This window comes from Phascolarctos cinereus, unplaced genomic scaffold (assembly GCF_003287225.1).
Source record: "Phascolarctos cinereus isolate Bilbo 61053 unplaced genomic scaffold, phaCin_HiC Scaffold_2;HRSCAF=192, whole genome shotgun sequence".
In the NCBI taxonomy this organism is placed as follows: Eukaryota; Metazoa; Chordata; class Mammalia; order Diprotodontia; family Phascolarctidae; genus Phascolarctos; species Phascolarctos cinereus.
In genome coordinates this window covers 72,310,023-72,332,833 of record NW_027555625.1, presented here as the reverse complement: position 1 = coordinate 72,332,833, position 22,811 = coordinate 72,310,023, and positions in this window count along the sequence as shown.

Below are 22,811 nucleotides of genomic sequence, written 5' to 3'. Positions count from 1 at the left end.
AGTCACCAAATAAGAAAGTCTGCAGGGAAAACAAAGCCTTTAGGAATACCCACAGTAAGAGAGAGAGAGATGAATGATGCTCCAGAAAAGGAGACTAAACAAATTTTCAACATATAGGAAAAGAACAAGGACAGAATTTGTTTACAGACAGAGTATCCAGCAGATAAGAATGTTCAATAGTATCAAATGTTACAGAGGTAAAGAAGGATGAAGATTCAGAAAAGATCATTGGATTTGGCAATTAAGAAATAGTTGGCATCTTCAATGAGACCAATTTTAGTAGAGTAAGAAGACACAAATAATGAGGAGTTTGAGGACCTAGGGGAATGGAAGAATGATATTGCTCTCGATGGAAACAGGGAAGTTCAGAAGAGGGATGGATTTTTTTTTGGGGGAAAGATAATGTCACGGAGACACATCTATGTTTATTCTACTCACAATTTCCCATTGAAAAATTAAAAGTATAATGTATTGGGGGGGTGAGGAAAGAAGATCAGTAGCTTATTCATTGGCTATTGCCATATAGTACAGAGTTCAACTGCTGTGGACCAGCACCAACAGCAAGAACAACAAAAATAATGGGAAAATAATGAAATGATAGAGATTTTGGAAAGGAGAGGTACTGAGGATTTCTCCTATGTAATTGTTATGGGAACCTGGGCATGATTAGGTAATAATTCTTCTATGTGTCCTCTTCATTTACTTCACAGGATATAGCGCTGAAAAAATGAAAGTGACAAAAAAGAGTGTTCAAGTGGGTGGTGTCTCTGTGTTAGAGATAACTGAATGATTGCTTGGATAGGAGGGAGGTTGGATTTCGACTTGTCTTCCGCTGGGGTCAAGCCACAGTCCCCTTCAGGGATTGCTCACCACATCCCCCACACCCTAAGTCTCCACTTAAAAATCTCTAGTTATACCTAACTCAGTGAACTCCAGTACCTCCCTATTTCATCCACAATCAGATAAAGCCCTTTAAACTGCCCCTCCAGCCTACTAGGCTTCTTACACTTTATATATCATCACATACTCTATGATCCAGTGACATTAGCCTCTTTGCTCTTCTCTACATAGTTATCTTCAAGCTGACTCACCCATTAGATTGTGAAATCCCAGAGGTCAAGGACTATCTTTTATATTTCTCTGTATCCCCAGCTCTTAATGTGGTGCCTGGAATATAGCAGAAACTTGTTATTTCTTCACTAACTGACTCACTGTCTCTTCAATTAATCCATTCCAGTTGAGGATTGGTATAATTGTTAGGAAGTTTTTGTTTGTTTTGTTTTGAATTTTTTTCACTTTTTTTCAAATTTGCCTCTCAAGAAATTCTGAACATTGGTCATAGTTGTGTCCTCTGGTGCTAAAAAAATAAAAATCATTCTTTAATTTTCCACACAAAATGTTTTAAAGTATTTAAAGACAGCTATCATATTGTTCCACCCCTAAGTTATCTCTTCTCCAGGCTGAACACTTAAAGGCCCTTCAATTAATCCTCAGGTGGAATTAATCTCCATTTATTTAACCATCTCTCTATTTGTTATTGCCATTTGGAAATATTCCATCTTGTGAGTTTTCTTGCAATTTATTTCTCAGAGCTGAACATGATAATTTGGATGTGATCTGATGAGAACAGAGAACTGCAGGGCCTTATTTTCCTGGTTCAGGTCACAGGCAAACCTTTTTAAAAGCCCTTAAAGTTCCTGTTGAGCAGAATTGGCTACCATGGCACACTGTTGACTAGCATTGACTTGTTAGTTTCAAAAAATGCCAAGATCGTATTCTACTATGCCCAAAGTGCAACCAAACTGTGCATACCCTTCAATCCAGTAATACCACTACTAGGTCAGTATCCCAAAGAAATTGTAAAAAAGGGAAAATGACTCACATGTACCAAAATAATCACAGCAGCTCTTTTTGTGGTGGCCAAGAACTAGAAATTTAGGGAATGCCCATCAGTTGAGGAATGGCTGAGCAAGTTATGATATATGAATGCAATGGAATACTACCCTTTTACAAGAAATGATGAGCAGGCATATTTCAGAAAAACCTGGTAAGAAATACATGAACTGATGCTGAGTAAAGTGAGCAAACTCAGGAGAATGTTGTACACAGAAAAACAACATTTTGTGATGACCAACTTTGACAGACTTAGCTCTTCTCAGCAACACAATGATCCAAGGCAATTCCAAAGGCTCATGATGGAAAATGCTAACCACATTCAGAGAGGGAACTACGGAGTCTGAATGCAGATTGAAGCATACTATTTTCACTTTTATTTTCCTTCTGGTGGTTTTTCGCTTTTGTTCTGATTCTTCTTTCACGAAATGACTAATGTGTAAATATGTTAACATGATTGTACATGTATAACCTATATCAGATTGCTTACTGTAGTGGAGAAGGGGGAGGGGAGGAAGGGAGGGAAAAATTTGAAACTCAAAATTTTACAAAAATGAATACTGAAAACTATCTTTCCATGTAATTGGAAAAATAGTAATACTATAAAAACATTCTTATTCTTTTGAAGACTGACGCTAAATTCATAATACCTCACATTTGTATAAAATTTATATTCATTGTCTCATTTGATTCTCAAAATAATCTAATGAAGTGCATATTACAAGCATTTTTATTCTCATTTTTAACAGAAGAGAAAATGTGGTGAAATTATTTGTCCAAGACAGCTGGACATCTGACTAGTAGTATTTAAAATTTGAGCCTTAGAGTGTTTCCTTGACAAAAAAAAAAAAAGGCATGGTGTTTAAATAAATAGAAAAACAAGGAAGGAAAGAATGAGAGGGGCTAGTAGGTGGGGCAGTGGATTGAGCTGTAGACCTGGAGGCAGGAAGACTCATCTCCCTGATTTTAAAACAGGCCTAAGATACTTACTAGCTGAGTGACACTGGGCAAGTCACTAAACCCTATTTGTCTCAGTTTCCTCATCTGTAAATTGAGTTGGAGAAAGAAATGGCAAAACACTTCAATATCTTTGCTAAGAAAACGCCAAGTGGGCTCACAAAGAATTAGACACAACTGAAAAATTACTGAACAACAAAGTAATGCAGGCAGGAATGAAGAAACAAAGGAAGGAAAGGAATTGCAACTCCATTCCCAAAGCCTATTGGCGTGGGACTTTCTCCTTATTCATGGAGATCAATGCCCTGCATATGTGTTAAGGGTAGGACAGAGCTCTTGAGTATGGGAGAGAGGAGAGCTCTTCACCTTTCTTCAGACTGTCTTCAGACTCTCTTCAGGTCTCTTCAGGTTCAAGAGTCACTTGAATCTCATTAAGCTTGGCAGAAGGTTTGAATGCTTTTGGTTTCTAGTTTAAGAGAGAAGATGGAAGCTGCCAAATCCACTTCAGGTTGCCAAAGCAAAAGACTCTGAGAAGCCAACATGAGAGGAGTTGGAATCTCCATCACATACCTATCCCTAGTTTGCTGCAGTAGAGATTTTAGGAAACTTCCCCTTGGATGGGATTTAAGACTCTTTTATTTAATCAGGATTACTTCATTCCCAATGAGAGAGCACCTTTACTCTCTACTACCTGGTATATATTCTCATAGGAATACTTTCTCTGATTTCTATTTTGCTAGCAAGTTGAGGGAAAATGATATCCTTGGCTAAGTGCTATGTGTGTTCATTGAGAACTGATATTTGGTGAGAGAGGGGTAATACCTGGGATACAAAGATTGGTGCCATCCTTCCCCATTAAAGAAACAACACTCAGAAGTTAGCTTGACCATGAAAACCATATTCCCTAAACTAATGCTAGTTTAGGGAACAGATAGATATAACTCTAGTTTGGTACCCTGTTCTCTGAGGAAGGCAGATGATATAAACTTCTGGTACCAACCTTCTGTTTCCCCTCTTGGCAGGAATTAAAACCTCCCTAGAGAAGGGAGTGGGAGAAGAGGCTAAAAAAATGTATATTCTGTCTCCCCTCAAGCCATGTGACACCTCCATGCTACATATGAGGGGACAGCCTTTGTAACAGAAAGAAGACAGGTAGTAAGGAAGAAAAGAAAGAAAAATGAAGGAAGGAAGGAAGGAAGGAAGGAAGGAAGGAAGGAAGCAAGGAAGCAAGGAAGGAAGGAAGGAAGGAAGGAAGGAAGGAAGGAAGGAAGGAAGGAAGAAAAGAAGGAAGCAAGGAAGCAAGGAAGGAAGGAAGGAAGGAAGGAAGAAAAGAAGGAAGGAAGGAAGGGAGGAATCATAATCTACTAGAACCTCATGGTTTCACTCTCTACCTCCCTATCTGCAGCACACAACTTCGAGTTATTCTCATCTCTGGACTCTATATAAATTCAGTCAATTAGAGTCTGAGTCTGTCTGTCATATTATCTTAACACCAAATTTCTTTTTGATGATATTTTATCCCCATTTCTTAAATGCATACAATCATATATTATGAACTGAGTGAGTAATTCAAGTCTCTTTAGTCTAACAGTCATAAGTTGAGGAATGTTGGAAGTTTACTCATGTATGCAAGATTCATGGTGACAGGGAGGAACACGAGCCTCCTGACCCCTTCAGTCAGTCTTGGTATCTGATAATGGAATAGTTTCAATATTTTCCATTAAAAGAAAAAATGAATCCATATTGATCTATATCCTCTCTAGAGCACCCTTTGAGAAAATGATATCTGTGTACAGAGGAATTACCAATCATGGCAGAACTCTAATGATTTGTTTCAGATGAAAAATTAGGACGGCATCAAGTTATACTGCACTCTAGGGGCAATGCCATTTTCTCATATTCCTTTCTTTTCATGTCAGATGAATGTTATTATTCAAAACTTTATTACCAATAGCATTGGGGGATGAATTATGTGGTATGCAATGTGGCTATGTGCAATAGTAATAAAATCTTACCCTCAAGCAGTAACTCAGGGTCAGTTAAGGAAACTTTTACAAATAATATTGGGTTTGTTCTATTAATGTACTAGACTGTAAGATAGGCTGGCTTAGTTTGCAGTCTGGCTCTCGCACTTACTACTTGTATAACTGTGGTCAAATCATTTCAACTCTCTCCAACATCAATTTCCTTATCTGTTAAATAGGAGATAATAATACCTGTCCAAGCTATGTCATAGGGTTATTTTCAGGGTCATGCAGCAGTTTGTATGGCAGCCACCTTACATGTGTGCAAAGTTAGGCAATGCTAACTGTGGCAAAAAAGTGAAATGTATCCAATGCACAATGTATCCAAAATATCTACCTGTGAAACACAGAAAGGCAAAACAAAACAAAACAAAACAACCTACTCTCAGATGCCATCAAAAAAATATGATTTACTCAGACTATGTCTGTTCGGTCATTCCTCCTTCCATCTCTGTGTGTATGCTTCTCTGTCTTTCCCTCTATGTGTGTCACTGTCACTCTCTACATCTGTCTCCTTGATTGTGTCTGTCTGTCTGTTTCTCTTTGTCTCTAGCTCTCTGTCTCTCTCCATCTTTCTATCTCTGTTTCACTACCTTTATCTGTCTAGGAATGAATGTCTGTTGGTCCACTGTCCTCCTCTGTCTCTATCTCTTATCTGTCTGCCTCTGTCTCTGCTTCTCTGTCTCTGTCTCTCTGTGTGTCTCTGTCTCTGTCTCTGTGTCTGTCTGTCTGTCTATCTCTCTCTCTGTCTTTCTCCTATACTTTCTCCCTCCCTCCTCTTATTTTGGACCAATGAGTGGCCATTTTCTCTGTAGTCTCTGACTAAAAGTTTTTTGCCTTTTCAACAGCATCATCCAGGGGTATATCAGGAAATTACTTCCTTCCAATGGACATTTTATTATTGTAGCCAGTCTGTATCAAAGAATAAAATGTGTGTGTGAGCACAGAGGTTTGAAGCACTGCTCCTTTCAGTCTTTACTAGTACAGGGTAAATGAAGATTTGCGCCTTGATGCTACTATTGAAGCACTGGATGTTGGTGGACTTTCATGCTTTTTGTATAAATCTGCCTCCTGATGACCACCAACTTCATGGTTTTTCAGTGGTACCCACTGTGCCAAACTCCCTCACCATCCCCCCTCCAAATGGCATAGTGGATAGAGTAGTGAGCCTTGTATTGGGAAGACCTGAATTCAAATTTGGTTGCAGCCATTTATTCACCACGTGACTAAAAGTGACTGTGAAACTTCTGTCTCCCTCAATTTCCTCCACTGTAAAAAGAGGATAATAATAGCACTTACCTCTTAGGATTATTGTGAGTCTCAAATGAGTAAATATTTGTAAAATGCTTATCACAATTCCTGGCACAAAATAGGTACTTAATAACTGCTGGTCAGCTAGGTGGAACAGTTGATAGATTCCTGGGACTGGAGTCAGCAAGACTCATCTTTCTTAATGCAAATCTGGACTCAGACACTTATTAGATGTGTAACCCTGGGCAAGTCACTTAACCCTTTTTGTCTCACTTTCCTCATTTGTAAAATGAACTAGAGAAGGAAATGGCAAACTACTCCATTTCTTTGCAAAAAATAAATAAATAAATGAGGTCACAAAGAGTCAGAGACACAACTGAATAACCATAACAAGAAATCCTTGTAATCCTTACAATTATTTATAATTATTCTGTCCTCCACACTGCAACCACTGAATAACAATCAGAAATCCTTCCTTCCTTCCTTCCTTCCTTCCTTCCTTCCTTCCTTCCTTCCTTCCTTCCTTCCTTCCTTCCTTCCTTCCTTCCTTCCTTCCTTCTTCCCTTCCTCCCTTCTTTCCTTCTTCCTTTCCTTCCTTTGTTTTTCCATCCCTGAATTTATTTATAATTATTCTGAATTCCACAATGCAACTACTTCTCCTACTGGCCCTAGCTCAATTGATTTTTTTGCTATAAGAAACTATCCCTAGTAACAATTCTAACCTTAAGCATGTCCTGTGGCCTGTCTGAACTTTAGTGTCCTTATGCATATAAAGAAGAAGACTGAATTCATTGGTACCTCATAGAACTAAATCCTGTATAAAGGGCTATACTACTTAAGCACAGTCATGAACTTAGTAGGCTGTTAATAATAGTTTGTCAAATTATCATTTCTCTCATCAAAAATGGCTTCTTATTGCCGTAGTAGTCCATATAACAGATACATTTGTATCCCAGTGTAGTATTTACTGTCTTGTGGTACAGTTAGGATTTAAGTGATCAGGCTCATAGTCACCTTGGGGCTTAGTCTTCGCTGACAATAACAATTTGACTGAACATAATAATTGATGAGTTTGTGCCATGTACCTACTCGTTAGCCTGAGTGCAATGGTGCTCCTCAGTTCCTTCATTCACGTAGCCCAATAGGACTTCCAGTCAGAAGAAATTTTCTTCCTTTGACTTTTTGTTCTAAAGATTTTTAGGTAGTTTTTTTTTTAAATCAGAGTAAATTTTCCAAATACTTTTTCTTAATTATTATTATTACTAGTATTTAATTCTCCTATCAATTTTATGGAGACATTAATCCATATCTTTCTTATTCTAATCTAACATCACTTTGTAGGAGAAAGGAGCTTAAGGTCAGGACTATTTTCTGACTGAAGCTCTTTGAGTCTTTTAATTAACATTTTAAAACGTTTCTTCCTTAGAGCAGGAAGTTATGTTTGCCAAAGTTAAAGCCAAACACCAAAAGGTTAGTGTTTTGTCTGGAATTTAGAATACATGAACTTTAAGTGAATTTTTAATTTGGTCAAAATAAGCCTCATCCCTTGAGAAAAGAAGTCAGCATAAGAACATTTGCTATATAAATGCAAGCTGCTATTGTTATTAGGTGACTTTCTTCTAATAAGGGAATAAAATAACCATGGATGTTAGAGACACAATTTGTATAATAATCATTTTAAAAGCTAATAATCAGTCTTTAAGACTCCTGTTCAGCTGTGAAAGCACTTTCGTATGGAGGAGCTATGGTGTGGTGGAAAGAGTACTAAATATGAAGTGAAAAATGCATGGGAACAACTTATGCCTCATACATATATTAGATCGTTGACCCATCCAATAACTTAGCCTCTCTCAGCCATAGTTTCCTCATCTCTGGAATGGGAACAATACTAGCATCTATCTCATAGGCTTTTTGTGAAGCTCATATAAAACAATGTATGTAAAAAGCTTTTCAAATTTTAAATCTTGGCACTATAGTAATATGAGTTCTAATGATTCATATAATTGAGGACTTTAATAGCCCATTCAGATGATTTTTATAATATCTTTAAGATATTATTAAATCCTGTCTCCTATGCCTTGGTGGATTTGCCCATTAAATGACAGTGCCATCTAGCTTCTTTGCCTAGCTGGTATGAGAATTGTGAGCTAAACATAAATTAAGGTCTTTTTTAGAGTCGTGTAAAGTCTACTCATCTTGAACCCTCAAATCATTTCCCAACTTGGAAAAAAACCCTGCTGTTTGAGACTTCTCTACCACGTTTATTGGGAAAAACAAACAAACAAACAAACAAAAAACATTCTGCAAAATTGAATCAATCTTGGTACTCACATCTCATCACAACCCTCTGCCTTTATGATTGGGGGATAGAACAATAAACTTCAAACCCTCCATTTGAGGAGAGGTCTCAGCACAAACATCTTATTTTCCACCTGGAAATAAGCATTTCTCTGACTTCACCATTCCTTCACATTGGCTCCTTCCCCCCTTCACTGTTTCATATTCCTTTTTTTGGTGTTGTTTTCTCTAGTTAGATTGTAAGCTACTTGAGGATGGGAACTATCTTTGTGTGTGTGTGTGTGTGTGTGTGTGTGTGTGTATTTGCATTCCCAGCACTTAGTACAGTACTAGGCACATAGTAGACTCCTAAAAGCTAATTGAATATTATTGACTTAATTTCAGAAGATGGCAGTTTAGTTACTAACTTTGGCACTGAAAACACTGAATCACAGCTGTGATGTGATCATAGATATATTCTGTGTCTATGAGTAATACATTTCACCTCTCTGACCCTCAGTTTGTTCGTCTATAAAATACGGATAAAAGATAATTGTGTTCCCTCCTTCATAGGGTCACTGTGAAGAAGGCATTGTGGGGATGTTAGTGATACTTATTTGAGAAGAGTTGCACATGATTACTATTGTTAGTGCTGTCGTTTAATTTTAGACAAATGGGATCCCTCCTCACTTCCACCTCCCCCCACCATCTAATAGGCTTCTTTTGTATTTGAAACACAGGGAAACGATGGTGGCATTCTAATACAAAGGAGAATAATTTATAAGGAGTATAATGGGACTAAGTGAGGTGAATGATCTTCTGTACAATGATGTGTTGGATTACAGTTTACAAAATGCCTCGCTGTAATCAGGAAAACACTTTTTTTTCCTTCACATACCAGCCCTATACTCCAAAGTAATAGCAATCGCAGGGAGCGTAATCATCTTTTTAGTTTAAGCAATCATAATTGTGCGGAATCATGGAACCCGACATGATGTGACAAAATGTAATAATGTGCTAACATTGAAGAGAGAACACATTAATTTGGGATTTGCAATTTACCACAATTCAAATAGCACCATTACTTTAATAGTGGATATTCAATTTGAATTTTACGAATTTTTAGAAAAAGGGTTGAGTGTCAACTCAAAATCAGTCATTTGCATTTTTTAAAAAAAAAGTATTTCTCATCAGCTTAGAGTACTGTTTATCACCTGGCAGGTAATAATTTCATATCCCAACCCTTAGTTTTCCTGAATATTTTTTTTCTTCTCAAAGAATATATTAAATCAGAAAAACACAACATTTTATGCTAATGCAATCTTTATAAAGCCTTAGATAAAATTTCAAGTGCTGATAATTATGAAGATCCTACTGGAGGATTTGAGAAAGTTGGGTTTCCTTTTTGACTTCGATTGTTGTAAGTTCAATGAGGAGGAAGGAAAAGGAACTCTGACTATAAGTTCATTATTGTGGGTCATTTGAAATGACAGTTTTCAGGACAACACTCCTCTTTGCCTCTTCCAGGCTTTTTTCTGCTTTTATAGGGGTCATACTTCCAAAATGCTCACATCTTGATTGCTACAAATCTTCTCTTTGTATTTCTTGTATCCCCCATGTGATGATTCAGACCTAAAATATCAACAATATATTTTAACTATGAACACCAACAAAATACTTTTACTTTGATATTTTTTCCTATGTCTAATAATTTTGAAATAATAAACTAAATAATAGGGTAGAATTTCAGGTTAATATTTGTGAATTTGGCAATTTTCAGGACTGGAAAGTGAAATTCTTTATCAAAGTTTGGGATAGTCACAATGAAATTGCTTTCTTCCCCACACTGATTTATATAAATTGCTTAGATAGGTAAACATGTCATTGTCTTTGTTTATTTGCTTTAAATGAATAGAGATATATTTCTTAAAATATAGGCAATAGAGAAAAGGTACTGTATGGAGGCACCTTTTCCGATTACTCTATGACTTCACACAAGCAAGTATTCATAAATACATGCCGAGATATGAGCCTGTGGATTAATCTGAGGGTACCTAACATCAGTAACCATCTGCTTCTTGTACATTATCCTACTCAGGGAGCCTCTACAATGCTAATAACTCAGTGCTCACAGAAAAGTCACTTTGTCCGTCTTATATTGGAGTTAATATCTTTTATATAATCTGTCCTACGACTTTTTTTCTAGTAGTCATTCTTATTGTCTGTCAGTATCTTTCGCATTTTTTGGTATCCTTTAGGATGCATTGTACTCTATGCCTGGTATACAATAGCTACTTAAATGTTCATTGAATTGGATTGAATAGAGGCATATTTTGGCTAAGTCAATTTTCATGTGGAGGGATTCAAATTTAAAAGTCTGTACCCAAAGGAATGTCTTCATTTAATAAATAGGAAGGTGTTATGGGTGGATCAGTACACTCCCCATACTTATTCATGAAACAAACCAATTTAAAGTAATAGAATTGTTGAATATTGGCATTAAAAGGGATCTCCAACCCCATAACTAGAGCATGAATGTCACAGAGGTGACAAACTCAGGCCACATTTCTTCTCCAAACTACACTGTGACTCATTTCCATTAGAGTTTCTCTGTCATGTTACAGAAACCTCTTCATCCTCTAAGCTAACTCTGTTCCTGGACTACTTGTCACTCCAGAAGTAACTCCTTCCCTGAAGCCTCTCCTTACAATTGTCTGTTTCCTTCCAAAACCTCCAATTTGAGGAGAATGACAAGGCCAAAGATCTTCATTCCTCTCCAAACCATAATACAGATTCAATTCCACAAGACTTTGTCTACGATGCCTTTTCAGCTCCCTTTTATATATTGTTATACTCAATTAGAATGTGAGCTCCATGAGAACTGGGATTGCTTTTCTTTTCGCTTGAATTTCTATTGCTAGTGCTTAACATGTAGCTTGGATCATAATAAGTACTAAATAAATGCTTTTTGATTGTTGACTAATTCTCTTTGGAATATCTCAATGACTGGAACCTCTAATTCCTCAAGGCAATAAATATTGGGGCAGGGGAAGGAGGGATACATTCATTAATAGAAAGATTTTCTTTATGAAGTTGGGGCATGCAGGTGGCACAGTGGATATGATGAGGTCTAGGAATGCTGAGAACCCTGAAATACAAGGGTACAAGGTGAAGTTCTGCCTCAAAAGAATTTGACATTTCAAGCCTTCTTTCAGTCAGAGACAAGGTATATTGTGTTGCCAGTAGAAGTGGGTGGAATTTTAAGAATCTGGGCATTTGATGAGGATAAAATTGGTACTTTTATACAGAAAAACTGTTGGAAGATCAGGATGGGATTAAGGAGTGGCAAGTAGCCTGGAGTGGGCCAGGTGCAGACTATGAGGGCCACAATGAAAGGGCAATTAAAAGGATTGTTGACTGGGATGGGCCAGGTGGCTCAGGCCAGAGATCTGGATTCAGGGGCTGGGCTCTTGAAATTGGTGGGGAAGTTCAGGGGCTTTTCCTTTTTGAGGCCCATCTTTAAAAGCACCCTATCAGATAGAACACTGGACTTGGAATCAAAAAGACTCATCTTCTTGTTTTTAAATCTGGCCTCAGACACTGGCTGTGTCACCCTGGGCAAGTTACTTAACCCTGTTTGCCTCAGTTGGCAAGCCATTCTTGCATTTTTGCCAAGAAAATTCCAAACTAGGGTCATAAAGAATTGGGTTGGACATCTTTATGAAGTCAGAATATGACTCTATTCAATCCAATTCAATAAACATTTAAACACCAATTATGTGCCAGGAAAGGTATACAAAAAGAGCCAAAAAAAAAACCAGTCCTAACCTTCCAGGAGTTTAGATTCTAATTGGGAAGATAATAGTCAAGTAATAACATACAAAACAAGCTATATATATGATAAATGGGAAATAATTAACAGAAGAAAGGTAATGAAATTAAGAGGATTTGGGATAGGCTTCCTGCTGGATGTGGGATTTTATCTGGAACTTAGAGGAAGCCAGGGAGATTAGTAGTCCAAGAGGAAGAAGGAGAGCACAAGCAGGAATGGGGGCAGGGGAGAGAAGGCAAAGAGAATACCTAGAGCCAAGGGGTGGAGTGTCATATTTGTGGAAGAGCCAAGATACCAGTGTCACTGGGTAGAAGAGTAAGTTTCAGGGAGTAAGGTGTAAGAATACTGGAAAGGTAAGAGAGGGGTATGAAGGGCTTTGAACACCAGAGTGCTTTGTATTTCTTTCTGGAGGCAATAAGAAGTTACTGGAGTTTTGTTGTTGTTGTTGTTGTTTGTTTGTTTGTTTCTTTGTTTTTGTGTGTGTGCGACCTAATCAGGCTTGCATCTTGGGAAAATTACTTTAATGCCTGAATAGAAGATGGATTGGAATGGGGAAAGAATTAAGACAGGCAGACCCACTAGTGGCCTATTGCAGTAATTAAAGTGCAAGTAAATGAGAGTATGCATGAAAGAGGTATATGTAGTGTGAGAGGAGAGAAAGGGGTGTTTTTGGGAGCTGTCCCAAAGGTGAAATTGATAGCCCTTGGTAACTGCTTGGATGAAAGTGGTGAGAGATAATGAGGAATCAAGGGTGACTTTTAGATTGAGAGCCTGGGGGACTGGGAGAATAGTTTTGCCCTCCACAATAATAGGGAAGGTAGGAGCAGGGGACAGTTTAGGGGAAAGATGAGTTTGGGACATGTTGAGTCTACTGGACAATATGTCTGAAAGACAATTGGAGATAATGAGATTAGAGGTCAGTGCAAAGATTGAGGCAGAAAAGATAGATTTGAGAACCATCAGCACAGAGATGGTAATTAAATCCATGAGAGCTGATGAGATTACCAATTATATATATATATACAGCGAGAGAGAGAGAGAGAGAGAGAGAGAGAGAGAGAGAGAGAGAGAGAGAGAGAAGAAAAGGCTAAAAAATAAAAAGAAAAGAATCCTGAAGGACACCTACATTTGAAAAGTGTGATCTTGAGAAGAAATATAGCAAAAGAGTCAGAGAAGTGGAAGAAAAGCAAAAGAGAGTGGTCTCCTGAAAACCTAAAGTGAAGAGAGTATCAAGGAGAAGAAAGGATTAACAATGTCAAAGACTGCAGTGAGGTCAAGAAGATTAAAGATTGAAAAAAAAGGCCATCGGATCAGGCAGCTAAAATCATTCAGAGAGAGTAGTTTTAGTGGAATGAAAAGGTTGGAAGGGGTTAAGAAGAAAGTGAGAGAAGAGAAAGTGTAGGCACCTATTGTAGATGGCCTTTTCAAGTTTAGCTACAAAGGGCAGAAGAGAAATAGAATGATAGCTAGAATGGGAGAATCCAGTGAGGGCTTTTTTTTTTTCAGGATAAGGGAGACATGGACATCTTTGTAGACAGTAGGAAATGAGCCATATGGAGGTAGAGAATTATGAGAAATGAGACAGTGTGGATGACAGAGGGGGTGATTTTTTGAAGAAGATGGGATAGAATGAGCTCACTCTTCAAAACCTGAATTTAAATTCTCTGGGACCAAGCAGGATAATTCTAAACCTCATTTATAAAACTTGATTGTAGCAATCAGGTACTTTTAAAAACCACTTTTTTACAAGTCTAAATATCCTCAGTTCTTCCAAAAATTCCTAGTTTGTTCACTATATCTACAAGGTATTTCAAATCCCACATACATACACACAATGGAACTTGGTGGAGTTCTGTTTTTCTGAAGACCGCCATGAAACAAGCCCACCTATCAGAAAGAAAAACTCAAGACACTCACACACAGAGAGGAGAGAGAGAGAGAGAGAGAGAGAGAGAGAGAGAGAGAGAGAGAGAGAGAGAGTCAGAAAAGAAGAAAAAAGACCTAACAACTAGATATTTCTACCTTGTGAATTTGAATTTTGAATGTGATTTCCAGCAATAGGAATTTCAACAGAAACTAGATCCCTGATAGTCAGGAGTGTTGTAAAAATTAATCCTATATAAGTAGTAATTGGACTAGATGACCAATAAAACTATTTCTGGCTTTGATATTGTGAGATTGTGTAATAATATTAATTTTGACACATCTAGGGCTCTCCTTTTTCCGGGGTCTCTAGAGATCTTTTTCAGCAACTTCCTGAGTAAAGATGCCTTGAAGATATTTTGGAAAGCAGATGATCAAATCGCTAATTAGAACACTTGAAGAAATAAACTCACTTCATATTTTGCAGGGAGAAGATAAAGGAATTCAAGTGAAAGAACTCTCTCACTTAATTTATTGGGTAAGCCATATTAAGCTATTTTAAATGTTTTTGGAGGACTTTAGGGAAATTAATGCATTTGATTTGTCAAGAGATCAAGGAAAGCATTTGCCACTGCCTAAAAAGTATCATCAAGCTGCTTTTAAAAATCAAATGATAGCCGAATCTAGGTAACGATAAAAGGGCTTTCCTCCATAAAACCAGTATTGGTGCTCCCAGTTCTACACTAAATGATAAAAGGGAATATGGTCTTAGCCCCCAGCCCATTAAGTATTAATTATATGATGACATAAACATTTATTATTGTTTTTATCATTATTATCATCACCATCGATATCATCATCATCATCATTTTATAAATCATTATCTATCATGTGTTTCCTGCTTTAAGAAGTTCTAGACTATGGAAAGTTTCTAAGAGACAAACTTAATTTAATGAATATTACTGAAACACCTATAATGTGCATTATATTATGCTGGATATAAGGAATACAAAGACAAAGACAAAATAGCCTCAGTTTTTAAGGTACTTACCTTTTTCTGGTGATTGCGTAGCATGTAGTGCTAATACCTGGGAGTATTAGCCTTTCGAAGTAGGTGTCACTTAAGCTGATCTTTGAAGAGAGATAGAAATTTCAAAAGATAAGAGGCCAAGACTGACAGGTATTGGGTGCAACCATGTACAACTGGGGAGATAATCACTGGACCATTATCTGCATTTTATTCTGCTACAGTTCTTTGACAATATCTCCTTGTGTTGTGTAAGTGACCATGGATTGTCAAAGCTATGATCAACAGAATGCAAGCTTTGAGAAAAGCAAGAAAGTTTTCAAGTCACAGAGTATTTTTGCTGTCCAAATACCAGGAAAGGTAAGATCAAAAAGGCTCAGAATTAGGCTGTTGGCCAGATGATGACTGAGGATAAACAGTGACTTAGGAATACTTCCTACTAAAACAGAAAGAGATTGGAATCATAGTCCATTTAGTTTATACTTATGTTGTCAAACCCCAAAACTCTGTTACCTTGAGAGACTTCTGAATGCCTGGAGGGTGCGCGTGCACACACACACACACACACACACACACACACACACACCCCTCTCTTGCTGGATCTATTCCCCTGAACTCAGCTCCCCAGTGTTCATCTGAGGCTTTAGCAAACAATCTTTTCAACCGTCCTTTCCTTGTGGCTCTGACCTTCAATTCTCTGTTACCTCTAACCCAGCCCAACCCTGTCTGTAACTGGCCCTACCCAAACCACCACTCTTTGGTTTCATTTAGACCCACTTTTTGACCACAGTATATAAGTATCCATCTTGCCCCCATTAAATTGCACAGATTCTAAAAATCTCACCCACTTCAACCAGTGTTTCAATAAACCTTGTCTCTGTCTGAAACAATGCTTGAGTTGAATTCTTTTGAGGCAGGACCAATTTCTTTTGCCCTTGAATTTTTGGGTTCCCAGTACTCCTAGACTGCAGCACATACACCCAGGACACAATAGCCTGCCATGTGACTGGACATTTGAAAACTGTGTTAAAACATGGGGAGACAATTTTGAACTGATTAATCACCTGACTTCATAAAAGGTCTTAAGAGACACTCATTCGCCAATACTTCCCTCTTATTTTCTCCATCCAAATAAAACTGAATTCCTGACTGCCAAAGAATAATCCTCTTTTCACAACACAGCCTTTTCTCTCTGTCATTCTCATCCACCTCCACACAATATCTGTCTACCTTTCGTACTGTGCCCTCTAGAACTCTTACTTCATAATTAACAAACTTCCTTTTCTTTTACACCGCTTCCTCTCTTGCTACTTCTATCTTCTTGTAATCTGTGAGTGTTAGCTTCCACCAGATGACACTGCCTCCCTGCCTATTGCTGGCTGTTTTTCTCATGCCAGGGACTTGATGGTGCCAGTCAGAGAGTTCAGTCTTATTTCCAATTGCCACATCCAAACTCTCCTGTATCATTCAATGCTCATTCCTTCTTTGAGAAACAGGTAATTTAGGAAGAAGGTCATATGACAATATGGCAAAATAAACATTTTCTTCAGTCTCCAGTAACTTTCAAAGACCTCCCCAAAAAGGAATTATGGATCAGCTCTTTCCACAGTCCTATAATCCAAGAAGCCTAACAAGATAACAATCTTAGCAATTAACTGTAGGGAACCATCCCAAAGTGGCTTTGATGAGGAATGCATGACCCTTGCCCTTTTTTCCAAATGAATTTGGGTGTCTACTTTTTTTTGGGGGAAGATAAAGAGATTCAAAAAGAGTGATCAATGAGAAGCCCATTATCCGGGAATACTACTTAAAGCCACTTTAGGAGACTATGAGATTCAAATAGGCTGGTCACTGAAATTTGAAAACTAATTACATCCTCCACCCTAGGCTGAACAATGGAATAATAATAATGCCCAAAACTGAACTATTGCCCCTGGTTACCTCATCTCCTGGCCCACAGAAAGTTTTCCTTTATATGAACCCCTAGCTTCTCCCGGTTAGTGGGCATATTGCTCAATCAGAAGGTGCCCCCCTTAAGAAGAATCTCCCTTTAGGGGGCATTTCCCTTAAGGACCTATCTCAGTTAAGGTGGGGTCTCCCTTAATGGGTGTCCCCTTTAGTGGGAAATGTCTACCTTAAGTGGTCCCCTCTCCCTTGGGGGACTACCCCCTCTCACATAGTGGGCTGCCACCCCCCTCTTAAACTGAGGCCTCCTCTAAGGGACTCTGTGTGCTGTGTGTATGTCTTTATTTGATTCGGAGACAGCCTGAGTGAATTCTTTTGAGATGACCTTGAACCTCAACATTTTGGGGTGCTCTTGAACTTCATCAGCTTCACCTTTCTCAGCTTCAGTTTCCTCATCTATAAAGTGGGGACAATAACTACATTCAATTCATAGTATAGTTGATAGGGAATATCCTCATGGATGAGATCTCAGACCGATTGGGAAGTTGGAGGCTTTGTGCTTAACAGAAGGAAGCATTGTGTTTTTTTGGGTTTTTTTTTTTAAATACTGATAATTAAAGGAACAGCGTCCTCTACTGGTTATTCAGAGAGGTTTAAAAAAATGAAGAAGTTGTTGTACCAAAGAAATAAATTTAAAAGGCCTTTCATTTTTCTGATCTTAAAGGGATTGGTGGTTGTGTTAAGGTTTAGGGATGTTGGCACCCCAAAACAGTGACACACAGGTCCTGCCTGAACGAATTTGACCCAAGCCTTCTGTCAGCCAAAGACAAGGTTTATTAGAACATCAATAGAGCTAAAAATCTGTCATGTTGGCCAGACTCTTAGGGAATCTGAACATTTGTATCACTAATGCAAGAGGGCCAGGTTGAATCTGAGCCATTGGCCAGATTTAAGAATCTGAGCACTTCAGTGGAGCCAAGGTAGATCTTATATACAGAAAGATTGTGGGAGGATTTAGGGAGTAGCCAAGTAGTCTAAAGTGACTGAGAGAAGGAGTCTAGGGAGGATGTTGATGGGAGTGGCCAGTAGTCTGGGGTGACTGTGAGGTAACAGAACACCAGGGACCTGGACCACGTGGCCAGGGGACAATGGAGTCTAGATAGGATTAAAGGCAGGAAGTGGCAGGAGGCAATGGGGTGGTAACAGACAATGGGAACAGAGAATTGGGTTATTGGGCATAGGCCACAATGAAAGGCCAGGTGAGAGGATTATTGGGTAGATGTCTCAGGAGAAAGCCAGAGACTTGATCAAGTGGGAAAAAGAGAAAAGTCAAGGAGAGTTGGGGGGAAGGCTGGTTTCCGGGCCCATATCCCATCAGTTGTCTAAAAATTCTTATTATTGTTAGCACAAGGTAATCTATCTTTAAAAGAATTAATGGGAAAATCCAATAAGAGTCCTTCCTCACGAATTAATAATAGTTTATAATTAATAAACATTATAAAATAAATATGTAAACGGGAATAGGAGAATTACTAAGGGAAAGCAAGAGAAATGAAGGAATTTAAAAAATTCCCTGCCAGTGAAACCAGAGACAATTTTCACACACCATTATCAGCACAATTTGAGGTATTCAAAGAAGTCTCTTTCATATGGAAGCAAGCAGCAGGTTCTCTAACACTGCCTTGGATTCCAATCTAGTTTGCCTTTGAAGTCTTTAAACCCACTGCAATGTTCTATAGCCCAGGAGTCAGTGGAGGCCAATGGAAAAGAAATTACATCTTGGGGAATAGGTGAGATGCTTTCTAGAGACAAGAATTTAATAATGATCAAGTCACTTCCCATGTATTTAATATCTCATCAGACATCTGCCAAATGCTTTAAGTATGCCCTAACAGTAAAATTTCTGAACTGTGAGACTCAAACTAGTCAATGCTATGTTCCTCAAAGTAATGGCTCATTTCTAAAATGATGCCATAATCAGTGTAGATATTGGATAATAGAACAAAATGTAGTAAATGGTCCCTTTGGTTAGCCGAAACCCAAGCAAAAATGTGTTGGTTGTTGCCAAGAACTCCTGAGCTACTACTTAAATGCAAAGAACAACAGCAAACCATTTATAAGTGAATTTTGCAGAATTACAAAGAAGCATGAGAAGAAACCACCCACTACTTTGCAGAGGTAATAAGTCAACAAGTATAGCACATTGCATGCATTTTCAGACTCTTTGATGCATCAATTGGTTTTGCTGAATTTTTCTGTCTTTTTCTTTTCTTTAGGAAAAAAATAATCATAAAATATAGCACTCTGGGAAGGGAAAGGCAAAAAGAGTACTAGGAGAAATTTAACTAACATAAAAAATATAAAACTATATCAAAATTATTTTTAAAAAACTCTGAATTTTGATGACTTCTTGATCAAAATATGTTAAAAAATCAATATATTGCAAAGATTATTAGCTATGGGATCGTTGGTAAATTGTTCCAGCTCTCTGAGGCTCAATTTCCCCCTTAAAAAAGGGCATAATTATATTTTTCCCAACTCACCTAGTAGGGTAGCAATGAGAAAATCATGTTGTAAACCTTAAACTACGATGGAATGTGAAATGATTATTAATATGCAAAATAGAGTTATGGTATTTTTATCTGTTGAATGATTAAAAAATATCTACTTGTGCTTGGAGAACGTTCTACTGTTCTAATCTAATCTAAAGCTAATGATTTCTATTGTAAGTTATATTTTCTAGCTGATTTATTAATTACTTATCTTATTATGGGTTTGATATTGGACATGATAAACAACCCTTGCCTTTACAGAGCTATCAGTCTCCTTAGGGTGTTAAAACATGAACATAGATGAAAAGGAAACAAATTTTGACAGGATAAATGCATAAAAGGCATGTAAAATGCTATGAGAGAATATGAGGGAGAGTTTGCTTTTCATTGAAGCATTTAAGGAAGGCTGACTAAAGTAAATGCTGTTGACTTTTAAGTGATAAAATGTGGCCTGCACTAAACATCAGTGGGTCATAAGGGGTAATGGGGGTGGGAGCACTGATAACATAGGGAACAGGATGAACACAGGTTTGAATTTGGGAAATATGTGGAGGAAACCAAGAGGTGGGTTGTAGCCTGATTTGAGAGGACCTGGACTATGAAGACTGAGGAGTCTGAGCTTTATTTCTTAGGAAATAAAGATCCTAATGATCATAAAGGGGGATCTAGGTGGCACAGTAGATCGATCACTGGACCTGGAGTCAGGAAGACTCATCTTCCTGAGTTCAAATCTGGTCTCAGAAATTTACTACCTATGTGAGCCTGGGCAAGTCATATAACCCTTTTTGTTTAAGTTTCCTCATCTGTAAAATGAACTAAAGAAGGAAATGGCAAAACATTCCAGTATCTTTGTCAAGAAAATGCCAAATAGGGTCATGAAGTTGCATATCACTGAACTGATACAACAATAAATCATCACAATAGAATATCACAATATTAGAATATCACAATAAAATAAATATATGATTTGCTTAAATATATATATAATTGTATATGTAATGATAAAAAAACAAATGACTAGCATTCATGTAATCAAATCTCATTTTATTGAGTAGAGGAGGAAAATGAAATCCATAACAAGAAAAGCACTATCTTGTCCAAAGTCATATGGTGACTAGCAGTACCAGGCCTCAAGATCAGTCATCCTGATCCTAGTCCAGGGAACTCTTGACCATGTCATGATGTCATATCTATTTAGCAAGAGGAGCTTATGATGCTATCCTGTTCACATGCTGTAAGACCAATTTATAGCAAAGTTCTTTTGATTCTTCAAATAAAACCTGCATTTCACAAAACTAAACAAACAAAAATGATATAGCTTGAAGGAGCTTGGATTCTCCTGAGGTTTTTTTTCTTTTTCTTTGTCTCTCCCCACTCCTTTTTCTTTTTTTTTTTTAGTGAGATGTTATAGCAGGGAGCAATATGGTATATATATGAAATATAACTAACAAAGCAGCATGTAACAAGGGCAAAAGGGAGGTACAAACCAAGTGCTCTGGGAACATGTAAGGAGAGGTCAGATGGGGGTTATTAAAGAAATACAAAAGGAGTAGGAAACACTTGAGATGAGGCAATAATATATTCTAGGCTTTAAGGGTAACCTGTGCTAATGCCTGAAGGTGAAAAGCAACATGTCAACGTTGGGGAAAAGCTAGCCATCCAGTTTGGTTGAAATAAGGATGGGTAAAATGAGACATACCAACAAAACTGGAATGTCAGGGGGGAGTTAAACTATGAAGAAATGTAATTGCTTGACAAAGGAGTTTGGGTTCTATACTAGAGGCAAATTTTACTGGTTTTATATCATAACTACACAACAGTAAAACAACTGGTCATTTCAGCAAAAAAAAGAAACACTAGACATATTGCTCAGAATAATGTAGACTAGGGATCACCAACCTTTCACAAATTCGCTGCAAAATTGTCATCTCTTTTTGCAAGCAAGCAATATATATTAATGATCTGAAAACATCTATGCATGTTTAAGTTAATTATAGGTGCATGCAATCAAAATAAGTATTATATGCTTAAGGAACTTTATATTAAATTATGACAGATCATATGTATTTACTAGGGTTCCAGAGTGACATAGATATGATTACTACTCAAGTCATCTCATTAGATCACAATAAAGCATGTGTATGCTAAATTCTTTCTGAATTCAAAATATTAATTCATTCATTAATCTTGAATAGATATTAAATGGTGACAGAAAATAAGGGCTCTAGTCCTGATCTCTTAGCCCACACTTTCCCAGTTTTCTCACTCTATTGGCATTCCATGAGTAGAAGTTACCCTGCTTTTACTTCTGACCAATTTCCAAATATTGGTTAAAAGAATCCTATCTAAAATACATTGTGGCATAGTGAACGTGTATATGTGTTCATGTGTACTAGGTCCATGGTTCAAGAGGAACTATTCTTAAATTTGTCTTAGAGATTAAGCCATGAGAAGCTAAACTTCTTTGAGATGAATTGAAGGAGAAGAAATGTTGATCCTGGGAAAAATACAGAAAACTAGGGAAGCAATTAAACATGAGAAACCAACAGGGTATATGTAGAAAGATGACACACCTCCTTTGGTCATATCAACATCAGTCAAAAATGTCTGTTTGCTTTCACTTGGACAGAAAAAAAACTTGATCTTTTAGCATTGCATAAGCATTAACCATTTAAAGAATTTACACTATGCATTGTGTCTTCCACTAAGATTCTACCTGAACATAGAGATAGGCTAAGATTTCTAATGCTATGAAAACAGATTCCAAGTTCTGTCACATCCTTTCAAACCAGAAAGGCTTCAAATTTGGCTCTTCATTTATTGGAAAAGGGCCAGTCAAACTTTGTGAAAAAAGCTTTGCCAAAGTGACTGTTCTGGGTCTCAGTTTTTCCATTTTCAAAATGGAGGGTTTGCAATTCATGACCTCTGAGGTTTCTTTTAGCCCTTGATCTGTGATTCTATAATACTATACCCACAGTTATTTGTGAATACCACTGACAATGACTCACAAAGGGATGAATACATCAGTGGACACAAAATACACAACAGTAAACTCTCAGACCTGTAGAAGTCTCCAGCTGTCTGTTTTGCCAATGAACTCAATCTCCTTCAATTATACAATTGGCTGAAAGTTTGGGGTGAAGGTGATCATGAATTCATGCACATTCTCTTCTGATTGACTGCATATTACATCATTGTCCTGATATTATTATTATTATTTTTTATTTAAA